Here is a 13,071-nt window from a genome sequence, read left to right as displayed (position 1 = left end):
TATTATTATTATTATTATTAACAATAATATTAATAATAATAATAATAATAAAGACTCAGTCTGAGAAGTGAGGGTCTTTTCCACCCCCCGACCCACTCTCCGACAACCTCTGCAGAGGCGAAGTCAGCGACGACAGCGCCCTCCTCTGGCCTCTGGGGGAAGTGTCGAGGAGCACGCCCCTGGGGATGGATGGGTTGGGATGGGATGGGATGGGAGGGATGGAATGGGATGGAATGGGATGGAATGGGATGAAATGGGATGGGAGGGGGAGACATAAGGGGTATACGCACGGGGCTCCCACTTCAAACCCAACCCGGGCCCACTGGGTCCCAGGTATGCTCGTCCTCCCAGCAGGACCACCCCCAATTCTGTACCCTCCAATTTAGGGGGGTGGGTGATTATGGTGTTCGTTCAATGCTTACTATATAATAATAATAAATGTGGGTTTTGCTAAGCGCTTACTATGTACCAGGCACTGAACTAGGCGCTGGGGCGGATACAAGAAGAAGCAGCTTGGCTCAGTGGACAGAGCACGGGCCTGGGGGTCAGAGATCATGGGTTCGAATCCCGGCTCTGTCACTTGGCAGCTGGGTGACTGTGGGCAAGTCACTTCACTTCTCTGGGCCTCAGTTACCTCATCTGGAAAATGGGGATGAAGACTGTGAGCCTCACGTGGACAACCTGAGTACCCTGTAACTACCCCAGAGCTTAGAACAGTGCTCTGCACATAGTAAGCGCTTAACAAACACCGACATTATTATACAAGCAACTTGAGTTGGACACAGACCCTGTCCCGCGTGGGGCTCACAGTCTCAATCCCATTTTGCAGATGAAGTAATTGAGGTCCAGAGAAATGAGGATCTTACCTCCATTTTACAGGCGAGAAAACGGCCTAGAAAGGTTCGGCGACACCCGCGTTGTCAGATAGTAGGCCGGGGGCAGAGCTGGGTCTTGAACCCAGGTGTCCTCGGTCCATGTGCTTTCCACTAGGCCACCCTGCCCGGTGAGGGGAGAGGCGCAGTCAGAGCGCTGGTAAAGCCAGGGGGTGGGTTGGGCTCTCTGCTTGAATTTCGATGCCTCTCGGAGGGGCTCAGTGGGGGGTCCCCACAGGTCAGCAGGGCCGTCACCTGTCAAGACCTCCAACAGACCCCACGCAGGCCCACCCAGACCCGTCTCTGGCTTTGGGGTCTCCAGCTGCTCACGTCCGGTCCCTTGACCTCTCTGGCTTATGGGGCATTTTGGACACATAATATATGCAAATTGCCTTGACCCCTCCAGAGACCCGAGGGTTTCCATAAACAGACCATTCAGGAGGATGGCCGTGATCCAACCGCCAATTCTGTCCCCGAGGACCCCCCTCCCCCAATTCCCGCTTCCTGTGTTGGGGGTGGAGGGTGATGGGGGAGACTGGCTGGGCTGGACACAGAGGGACGGATTGGGACTGTTGTATCCTGATTGTGCCTGACGCTGGCAGATTCAGAGAAGTTTGGATAGATCCATGGATGAGCATCCATGCTGGGTCACCGGGAGATAGGGATGGAGAGGGAAGAGTCAGGGGTGTGGGATGGTCCATACTGGGTCGCTAGGGGAGAGACAGAGATGGAGAGGGGAGAAATGGGGTGTCGGGTGGTCCGTGCTGGGCTAGGGGAGAGTCAGGGATGGAGAGGGGAGAGTCAGGGGTGTGAGATGGTCCATGCTGGGTCACGAGGGGAGAGTCAGGGATGGAGAGGCGAGAGTTGGGGTTGTATTTGGTGTGTTTGTCACCAAGCCGGCTGCAGCCTAACAGAGGTTCCACCAGCGCAAGGTGACAGAAACCAGGAGTGCAGTATTTACATCCCGGGGAGACATTTACAGCGCATAAGATGGGGGACCTGAACAAACCCCAGAAAATAACCCACTGGCCCAGCCGGACTGGACCCTCTCCCCATCCCACACAGCCGCCCCCCCTCTCTCCTCGTCGGAGTCGGGTTTAGTTTGTCACTGGCCTCCGTGTGGTGTCTGGTAGCTCAGGGAGCCTCTCTGGACAGTTCAAAGATGATATTGGACATCCAAGGTTAAAGATCAGCAGAGAAGTCGGTTTTGCTCAACTTCCTGCACACCAAGAGAAATCCGGTGCTCCAGAAAAACTCTGTCTTTCTTCTCTTTCTCAATTGGCCCCATTTCCTTTAGATGTAATAGTCAGACCTAGAGCTTCATCTGTGCTGCTGAGGTTTTCACTTATTGTGATCAGAGTGTTGTATTAAGTACCTCCTTTTTTAAAAATAGTATTCGTTAAGGTCTTACTATATGACAGGCACTGTACTAAGCACTGGGGTACATACAAATTAATCTGTTTGGACACAGTTCATGTCCCTCATGGGGCTCACAGTTTTAATCCCCATTTTAATGCCCATTTTTAATCCCACAGTTTTCATCCCCGTTAGATTATAGGTAATTTTGCCTCAGCGGATGAAGCTTTAACTATTCCAGGGCAGCAGAGCCCCACGCCTCATTCCTTCTAGACTTGTTGTGGGCAGGAAATGTGTCTGTTTATTGTTATGTTGTACTCTCCCAAGCGTTTAATACAGTGCCCTGCACACAGTAAGCGCTCAATAAATACGTTTGAATGAATTCCATTCCCCGGGAGACCTAATTGCCTGCATTTCTGGTCTCGTAACTCCAACCTGCGGGCGTCCAGCCAATGCCCCACTCTCTTACCTTATCTGCAAGCAGCCCCTTGCCTGCCCAGCTACTGGGGTTCCCGGGAGGAGAAGGAGGAGGAGGTTGAGGTGCCGGGCATGGTTTAAATCCACTCCGAGCCCACCAGCCTCCTGCCCAAGCAGCTCAGCGGGCTGAATCCCGTGGGTGCCTGGAATTCAGCCGTACAACTTTCTGGGTGTCTACTGTGTGCATAGTGCTGTAATGGGTTCTACTGTGTGCGGACCTCTGTACTGGACATCTATTGTGTGCAGAGTGCTGTACTGGGTACCTACTGTGTGCAGAGGCCTGCACTTGGCATGAGGTATGGGTCAGAGGTGGGAGAGCGTATTGCCACTGTGAGGGGCACGTGACCGGAGGAAGTATGAGACGATGAGGATTTTCTGGCTCTTGTCAATCAAGGTCTCACAGCAAACTCTGGGGGTCCCGGGGCTGGGTCCCTGAACCCAATTATCCGGGATCTCTGTCCCTGGCACGAGGGATTCCAGGCCTCTTCGCTCTCACTCCCCACCAGGACTCCCCCATGCCCCCTCGCCTCAGGTGGCTTTCTCAGAGACGCAGACCACTGCCCACGAGGCCCTGTATTCTAATCCCGGCTCTATCACTTCTTTATGGTATTTGTCGAGTGCTTGCTATGTGACAGGCACTGTATTAAGCACAGGGGTAGATACGAGCTAAGCAGGTTGAACACAGTTCCACTTACGGCTTATAGAAATAATCCCCATTTTACAGATCAGGTAACCGAGGTAACTGAGAAGTTAAGCGACTCGCAAGCAGACAAGTGGCGGTTCTGGGATTTGAACCCAAGTCCTCTGACTCCCAGTCCTGTCCTCTTTCAACTAATCCTAGCTGCTGCTTCTTAGAACACGAAGGCTGTCGCGTAACTCGAGGGGGGTGTGCGTGTGTGTACACTGTGCCTACGGCATCCCACGCCAACACGAACAACGTACAAACAATGTATGCATCCCTGCTCACTCCCAATCTCCCTCCGGCAGATAGGTATATGTGTTTGTGGCTGTGGGGACACTGTACCTGCAGCATCCCCCACACAAACAACATTCAGTGAAGTTCACGTGTCCCTACCGCCCCCCACCCCCGCCCATCTGCAACAGATATTGTCCCCCAGGGTCCCTTTATGAACTCAGTGACTAAAACCCAGATAGGCCTTAGTTTACCTCCAAATCAGCTACCCCGTCCCCTTCCCGGATCTTGAGCTCCACACCCGTCCCCACCCCATTTTTTCCTCCACTCCGCAACCCCAGACCTTCCCCCGTTCCCCAACCGGAGCCACCTGCTTCCCTAACCTGGACTCAGTCCCCCCCCCCCCCCCCCCCCCGCCATCACCACCCCCTCATTTAACCTTGAAGCCGCTGAATCAACAGCGCTGTGTCCGGGGAGAGGCCTGCTCTGGACCACCATCTTATGCTCCGCCATGATTGGCAAATCCCAAGCAGTTGAGTAAACTTAACCTTCATTTATGAAACTTGTGAGGCAAAGGGCAGGAGAGAGGCTTGTTAAATCACCACGGAGGCCGGGGAGGGTTTGGGGGGGCCCGGGCGGGGGCTGCCGGCCGCCTTAAAGACGCAGAGCATGGCTAATGAGTTGACAGAGAATTGATCCCGTTTGTAATGTTCCCATTTCTATGCGGGGCCTGTCTTCAGGGCTCAGGATCGGTCAGCCCCCCCCTTCCTCTCCTCCCCCCGCACCGAACCGCCCTGGGACCCCTAAGTATGGCCGTTGCGGGAGGAGGGAGAGGTCCCCGAGCCCTGCCCCGATGATAGCCTGGCTAGGTAAATATTGTCCTGAGGACTGAAGGAAGGGGGTGGGGGGGCCGGGTGGGGGACCCTGAGCCTGCTTCCTTGGGAGGGACACCCCTGCCCCGTCTCCACGTGAACGATGGGAATTCCAAGGCCGGGGATCGGTGCCCGGTTGGCGGTCTCATCTCCGGCTCCCGGGAGAGCCGGGAGAGGAGGGATGGATGGACGGACCGACCGGAGCTGGAGAGAAACTCAGGCCGCCTCACCCTCGGAGGCTGCCGGGGCCACAGGAAAACGCCGACTTCGATGATGGCGCTGATGAGAATACAATGATAATGGTGGCATTCTGTTAAACGCTGTGCCAGGCACTGTACTAAGCGCTGGGGTGGATACAAGCAAGTTGGGTTGGACAGTCCCCGTCCCACATGGGGCTCCCCATCTTAATCCCCATTTTACAGATGCGGTAACTGAGGCACAGAGAACTGAAGTGACTTGCCCAAGGCTATCCCAGCAGACAACTGGCTGAGGTGCAATTAGAACCCAGTTCCTGCTGACTCCCAGGCCCATACTCTATCCACTAGGCCTTGCTGTTACCCAGCACGGCACAGGCCTTGGAGTCAGAAGTCCTGGGCTCTAATCCCACCTCTGCCACTTGTCGGCTGGGTGACCGTGGGCAAGTCATTCGCTTCCCTGTGCCTCAGTTTCCTCATATGCAAAATGAGGATTAAATTCCACTCCCTCTTACTGTGAGCCCCATCCGGGACAGGAACTGTGTCCAAATTGATAACCATGAACCTACCCCAGGGCTTAGAACAGTGCTTGGCACAGTAAGCCTTCTACAAGTACTATTATTATTGCTTTTATTATTGTTATTATCATTACCGTGAAAGAGGCAGGCGAGGGAGAAGTGAGATGGAGCACCCCCCCACCCTGCAGCAAGACTCGATCCCATTTCACGCATTAACTGGGCCTTTTTAATTATCGGATCTCGGATTATGGAAGTCTCTGATCCCATCGAACAGAAACCTTTCCTTCGGGGTCGAATTACGCCCGTGCACCTTGGATGGATTAGGGCAAGCGTTGACGTGGCATGAGACTGAAGCCGACTTCGAAACAGTCCCGCATTTCTCTTGCCCCAGATTCCCTTTAATTCTGCCATTTTCAGTTGACTTGATTGCAGCGGGGTAGGGCGTTCTTGCCTCCCGGCCCGGGGAAAGTGTTTCCTATAAGGGCAGGGTCGTGAATTCGGATTCGGCGAAACCCGGGAAACCGGGAGAAGCTGGTGGTCGGCTGGCGCGAGCTCGCCACCTAGTGGTCCAAGTGGGGGAGTGCAGGTGTGGCTAACAGGCCTCACCTTGTGGGCCGGGGATTAAGGGGTGATAATAATAATAATAATAACAATAATAATAATGATAATAGAAGCAGCGTGGCTCAGTGGAAAGAGCCCGGGCTTTGGAGTCAGAGGTCATGGGTTCGAATCCCGGCTCGGCCACTTGTCAGCTGTGTGACTGTGGGCAAGTCACTTTGCTGCTCTGTGCCTCAGTTACCTCATCTGGAAAATGGGGATGAAGACTGTGAGCCCCACGTGGGACAACCTGATTCCCCTGTGTCTACCCCAGCGCTTAGAACAGTGCTCGGCACATAGTAAGCGCTTAACAAATACCAACATTATTATTATTATTATTAATAATGGCGTACTATGTGCCAGGCACTGTTCTAAGAGCTGGGATGGATACGAGCTAATCGGGTTGGACAAAGTCCCTGTCCCCCATGGGGCTTCCAGCCTTCATCCCCATTTTGCCGATGAGGAAACTGAGGCACGGAGAAGTAAAATGACTTGCCCGAGGTCACACAGCAGACAAGCGGAAGGCCGGTGGCCCCTCCTGCTGAGCCCTAGACAAGGCCTGGTCCTTTTATCAGCGTGGCTCAGTGGAAAGAGCCCGGGTTTGGGAGTCAGGGGTCTTGGGTTCGCATCCCGGCTCTGCCATTTGTCAGCTGTGTGACTGTGGGGAAGTCACTTCACTTCTCTGTGCTTCGGTTACCTCATCTGTAAAACGGGGACTAAGACTGTGAGCCTCACGAGGGACAACCTGATTACCCCCCCCCCCCCAGCGCTTAAAACAGTGCTCTGCACATAGTAAGCGCTTAACAAATACCAACATTATCATTATAATTATCACTTCTGCACTTTAGGTCATCAGCTAGGTCTACCGTCCTCTCCCAAGCGCTCAGAACAGTGCTCTGCCCATAGTGACTGGAAGCTCTTTGAAGGCAGGGGTCTTGTCCACTAGCTTCACTCATTCAATCGTATTTATCGAGCGCTTACTTAGTACAGAGGACTGTACTAAGTGCGTGGGAGAGGCGATATAACACTAAACAAACACATTCCCTGCTCACAGCTAGCTCTAGTGTCCTCTCCCAAGTGCTCAGTACAGTGCTCTGCACACGGTAGGCTGTAAGATCCTGGAGGGCAGAAGTCGTGACAGTAACTCTATTGTCCTATCTCAAGCGCTCAGTACAGTGCTCTGAACATAGTAAGTGCTTAACAAATACCATAATAGTAATAATAATAATGGTATCTGTTAAGCACTTACTATACGGCGAGCACTGTTCTAAGTGCTGGGGGAGATACAAGCTAATCAGGTTGCCCCACTGTGAGGCTCCCGGTCTTAATCCCCATTTTACAGATGAGATAACGGAGGCACAGAGAAGTGAAGTGACTTGCCCGAAGTCACACAGCTGACAAGTGGCAGAGCCGGGATTCGAACCCATGACCTCCGACTCCCAAGCCTGTGTTCTTTCCACTGAGCCACGCTGCTTCTCACAGAAGTCACTCATAACAGTGCTCTGATTTCAGGAGACACCCAATCAATCAATTGTATTTATTGAGCGCTTATTATGTGCGAAGTGCTGTATTAAGCATTTGGGAGAGTACAATATAACTCTGTACACAAAAGGTGATCAATACAGTTCTCTGTATATACTAAGCATCCTGTACAGGGCTCTGCACCTAATTTAACGCTGGTTAGAGTTGGTGTTCAGTACACTGCTCCGCGTCCAGTAGGCGTTCATTAAATACCACTGATGATGCCAATAAGTCCATCCACTTCTTCTGTGCCTCTTCTTTAAAATAATCACCCAGGTAGGTGGGGAAACCTGGGGTTTGGGGGGAAGGTTAGAACCCAGGACCGAGGCCGGGATGTGTGGGCTGGTTAGACCCCAGGCTTGGGGAGGGGGTTAGATCCGAGACCTGAGGGTCATTCATTCATTCATTCTTTCGGTAGTATTTATTGAGCGCTTACTATGTGCAGGGCACTGTACTAAGCGCTTGGAATGGACAATTCGGCAACAGATAGAGACCATCCCTGCCCCCAAACGGGCTCACAGTCTAAACGGGGGAGACAGACAGCAGAGCAAAACAGAACAAAACAACATCATCACGGGCTTGGGAGTCAGAGGTCATGGGTTCGCATCCCGGCTCTGCCACTTGTCAGTTGTGTGACTGTGGGCGAGTCACTTCACTTCTCTGGGCCTCAGTGACCTCATCTGGAAAATGGGGATGAAGACTGTGAGCCTGGCGTGGGACAATCTGATGACAGTGCTCTGCACATAGTAAGCGCTTAACAAATACCAACATTATTATTATTAAATAGAGTCGAGGAGATATACACCTCATTAACAAAATAAATAGGGTAATAAATAATATAGACAAATGAGCACAATGCTGAGGGGAGGGGAAGGGGGAAGAGCAGAGGGAAAGGGGGGCTCAGTTTGGGAAGGCCTCCTGGGAAGGTCGTGGGGGGTGGGTTAGACCCCGAAACGAGGCCGGGAGGGGGGAATTAAACCCTAGAACTGAGGTCAGGAGGTTGGAGGGGGTGGTCAGACCCCAGAACTGAGACCAGGAGGAGGTCAGGTGTTGGGCGGGGCGCCGGGGTCGTCTCTTTGATTCTCCTTTGAATCTCTTAGAAGCTGCGTGGCTCAATGGAAAAGAGCCAGGGCTTGAGAGTCGGAGGTCATGGCTTCGAATCCCGGCTCTGCCACTTGGCAGCTGTGCGACTGTGGGCAAGCCCCTTCACTTCTCTGGGCCTCGGTTCCCTCATCCGTCAAATGGGGATGAAGACTGGGAGCCTCACGTGGGACGACCCGATGACCCTGTATCTCCCCCAGCGCTTAGAACAGTGCTCAGCACATAGTAAGCGCTCAACAAATACCAACATTATTATTATTATTATTAGCCTTCGGCAACTCCTTTTCCTCTAGATGGCAGTCCAGCAGCAAAAATCTGCAGATTAAAGCCGTCTGACACAGTGGCAGGTCAAGGGGCCACTGTGGCCCTCCCTCCTCAGATCCGACGGACGGTGACTCTCCCCTTCCCGCTTCAAAGCCTTATTGAAGGCCCACCTCCTCCAAGAGGCCTTCCCGGACTAAGCCCCGCTTTTCCTCATCTCCCACCTCCTTCTGCATTGCCCCGACTTGCTCCCTTCGCTCTTTCCCCGCCCCGTCGCCCACCGGCCCCACAGCGCTTATGCATAGATCTGTAATTTGATTTATTTGTATCAGTGTCTGCCTCCCCCTCCCTCTAGACTGTGGGCAGGGAATGTCACCCTTTATTGTTGGAGTGGAGCTTCCAAGCGCTTAGTACAGTGCTCTGTACGCAGTAAGCGCTCAATAAATACGACCGAATGGATGAAGCTGGTAGACACGACTCCCGCACCCCCCTCCAGGGACACGGGGGGAACCAGGCCACGCAGTTCCTTTCCTCTGTCCCTCAACAGCCCCCACAGCCACGGCGACGACAACCCTGGCTAATAAGAGACGGATCCGTCGATCGATCGGTCGTATCTATTGAGTCCTGACCGTGTGCAGAGCACTGTGCTAAGCACCTGAAAGAGTACAACGCAGAGAGACGCGCCAAACAATCCTTCACGAACGGGATATTGTACTCGCCCGAGATCTTAGTACGGTGCTCTGCACGCAGTAAGTGCTCAATAAATATGATTGCAGAATGGATGAAGAAAGTTAACAGGCACCCCAGTGAATGGAAATAATAATAATAATAATAATAATAATAGTATTTGCTAAGCATTTACTCTGTTCCGGACACTGTACTAAGCGCTAGGGTGGATACGAGCAAATCGCATCGAACAAAGTCCCCGTCCCATGTGGGGCTCACCGTCTCCATCCCCATTTTACAGATGAGGGAACTGAGGTCCAGAGAAGTGAAGTGACGTTCCAAAGTCACCCAGCAGACAAGTGGTGGAATCAGGATTAGAACCCGTGACCTTCCGACTCCCAGGCCCATAATATGTGGACTAGTTAAGAGCGGTTCTTTACGTTCTATATTATAAATCATTTATATTGTATAAATATATTTATAATAGACTGTATCTCATTTTGGCAGGGATTGGGTCCGTTTATTCTGTTGCACTGTACTCTCCCAAGCTCTTAGCATGGTGCTCTGCACACAGTTGAGCGCTCAATAAATACCACTCATTGATTGATTAATGTCTATCTCTCCCTGCTAGCTGTGGGCAGTAACTGTATCTGCTGATTCTGTTGCGCTGTACTCTCCCAACCCACAAAGTACAGCACTCTATCCACAGTAAGCGCTCAATAAATACCATCGATTCATTGATTGATTAATATCCGTCTCCCCCCCCCGGAAGGTAAGCTTGCTGAGGGCAGGGAACATGCCTACCAACTCTGTTGGATTGTACTATCCTAAGCGTTTAGTACAGCGTTCTGCACATCGTAAGCACTCAATAAATGTGTACATTCCAAGCGCTTAGTACGGTGCTCTGCACATAGTAAGCGCTCAATAAATACGATTGAATGAATGAATGAATGAATGAATGAATAAATTCTGTTGACTGGTTAGCCATGAGGTCAAGTAACTAGTGAAGGCGTTGAAAGACAAAAACGTCAAAAAAAAAAAAGAATCATTCATGGAACGCTGAATAATTTATAGTAAAGCAAAAATAATTCACCCCCACTAATGCTGACTGATTTGTGATGAAAAAGAACCGCTGCTGTTCTGGCTAAAATCACAGTGTTTCTCTTACCCGTGGCAAATTCGGTATTCACTTTTAGTGTCTGTCTTCCCCCGTAGACTGTCAGCTCCTGTGGGCCAGGATAATGTCTTCAGATTGTATTGTACTGTATTTTCCCAAGCGCCTAGTACAATAATAATAATAATAATGTTGGTATTTGTTAAACGCTTACTATGTGCAGAGCACTGTTCTAAGCACTGGGGTAGACACAGGGGAATCAGGTTGTCCCACGTGGGGCTCACAGTCTTCATCCCCATTTGACAGATGAGGCCACTGAGGCACAGAGAAGTTAAGGGACTTGCCCACAGTCACACAGCTGACAACGCTCTCCACGCAGTAAGCACTCCGTAAATACCAATGATGGATCGATCGATTCCCTGAGGCGGATTGGAATTCACTTGTGGCTGCAAATTGACAGGAGAAGCAGCACGGCTTAGGGGATAGAGCACGGTCCCGGGAGCCAGAAAGACCTGAGTTCTAATACTGACTCCACCAGTTGTCTGCTGTGTGACCTTGGGCAAGTCACTGCACTTTTCCGGGCCTCAGTTACCTCACCTGTAAAATGGGGATTAAATTGTGAGTTCCACGTGGGACGTGGACTGTGTCCCACCTGATTATCTCGTATCTTCTCCGGCGCTTAATACAGTATCTGGCACGTAGCAAGCACTTCACAGATATCGTTTTCCAAAAAGTGTCTGACAGAGCTGGCATTACTGTTTATTGCTACATCGTATTCTCCCAAGCGTTTAGTACAGGGCTCTGCATACAGTTAAGTGCTCAATAAGTACGATTGAATGAATGGAAATTTCTCCCATGCTCTTACTCTTTCCCGAAGCACTTTTACCTTGGTGATTCCATTTGACCCCGGGGGGTCAGGGAGAAGTGGTGGGGGGTGGTGGGGGCCTGATCCCCACTTTACAGAGGAGGAAATGGGCCCAGGCAAGATAAGTGACTCGTCCAAGGTCACCCAGCAGGGCCAAGTGCGAGTGATTTGGGCACTTTCACCGTTTGCGGTGCACCTGCCTGCTTCCTCTCTTGCGGAGCTGGCGGAGCACGGCGGGAGGAGGGTGAGGGGGCCCTCCATCCAGGTGTGTCGGGCCTGAGACTGCTCCGGCAGTCCAGACGGGAAACGCTGCGACACCGTAGCGTTTTTCAAGTGCTTACTGTGTGTCAGGCGCTCGGGCTGTAAGGCTTGACGCGTGCCGAATTGTACATACCAAGAGCTCTGCACCCAGCAAGCGCTCAATCAATACTACTGAATGAGTGACTTTGGCTGTTGCAAAAGAGGGCGTTTATTGTATCAAGATTCTTAGAACGGTGCCTGGCACATAGTAAGCGCTACCATAAAAAAAAAAAAAAAAGATCCCCACTCAGTTGAGGTAGAAATGCCGCCGCGATGCTTTTCTCTAAACTGAGCCCGGATCAGCCCCCCCTCAGCTCCCTCTGGGACGACCCTCCCCCCCCCCCCCCAAGACCCCCGCCGGCAGAATAAAGACCCGCCCAAAGAGCCCACCCCACCACGGACACTCCACTTCACGCCTCCAACATTTTTCAAAACATTTGCATTGGGCCCCCCAAGCTCGCACTTCTCCAGACCCACCTCGTTTCTAATTATAAAAAGCCACATCCATTTTCAGGGAGATTTCTGCCAGATGTTTCTCATTCTTTATCACGCAGTTCCCCCCTCCCCGCCAACTCCCCCATCCCCATCACGGCGGGAAGAGCGGTGGGAAGCTCTGGGAAGAGAAGCAGAGTGGCATAGTGAAAGAGCACGGGCCTGGGAAGCAGAGGACGTGGGTTCTGATCCCGACTCGGCCGCCTGTCTGCTGGGAGACCGCGGCAAGTCACGTAACTTCTCTGTGACTCAGTTACCACATCTGTAAATGGAGATTGAAACTGTGAGCTCCACGGGGGACAAGGACCGTGTCCAACCCCATTTGCTTGTATCCACCCCAGCACTTAGTGCAGTGCCTGGCGTTCATTCATTCAGTCGTATTTATTGAGTGCCCGGCCCATAGTAAGTGTTTAACAAATACTATTATTATACGAATAATAATGATATTTGTGGTATTAAGCACTTACTACGTGCCAGGCACTACACTAAGCGCTGGGATATCCGATATCCCAGGATTCTCATCCCGGCTCTGCCGCTCGTCAGCCGTGTGACTGTGGGCACGTCACTTCACTTCTCTGTGCCTCAGTGGCCTCATCTGTAAAATGGGGATTAACTGTGGGACGACCTGATGACCCTGTATCTCCCCCAGCGCTTAGAAGAGTGCTCTGCACATAGTAAGCGCTTAACAAATACCAACATTATTCTCACAAAATAGGTTGGACACAGTCCCTGCCCCACATGGGGCTCCCTACCTTAATTCCTATTTGACAGATGGGGTAACTTAGGCACAGAGAAGTGAAGTGACTTGCCCAAGATCACACAGCAGACATAGTGGAGGAGTGGGGATTAGAACCCAGGCCTGGGCTCTTTCCACGAGGCCACGCTGCTACTCTTGACTGGACGGTAAGAGAAGCCCGAGGTTAAAGCTGGCGATGTGCTGAGAGCTTTGGAA

The sequence above is a fragment of the Ornithorhynchus anatinus genome, chromosome 18 (genome assembly GCF_004115215.2).
Source record: "Ornithorhynchus anatinus isolate Pmale09 chromosome 18, mOrnAna1.pri.v4, whole genome shotgun sequence".
In the NCBI taxonomy this organism is placed as follows: Eukaryota; Metazoa; Chordata; class Mammalia; order Monotremata; family Ornithorhynchidae; genus Ornithorhynchus; species Ornithorhynchus anatinus.
The sequence above is the reverse complement of the archived record's forward strand: the minus strand, read 5'-3'. Positions refer to the sequence as shown.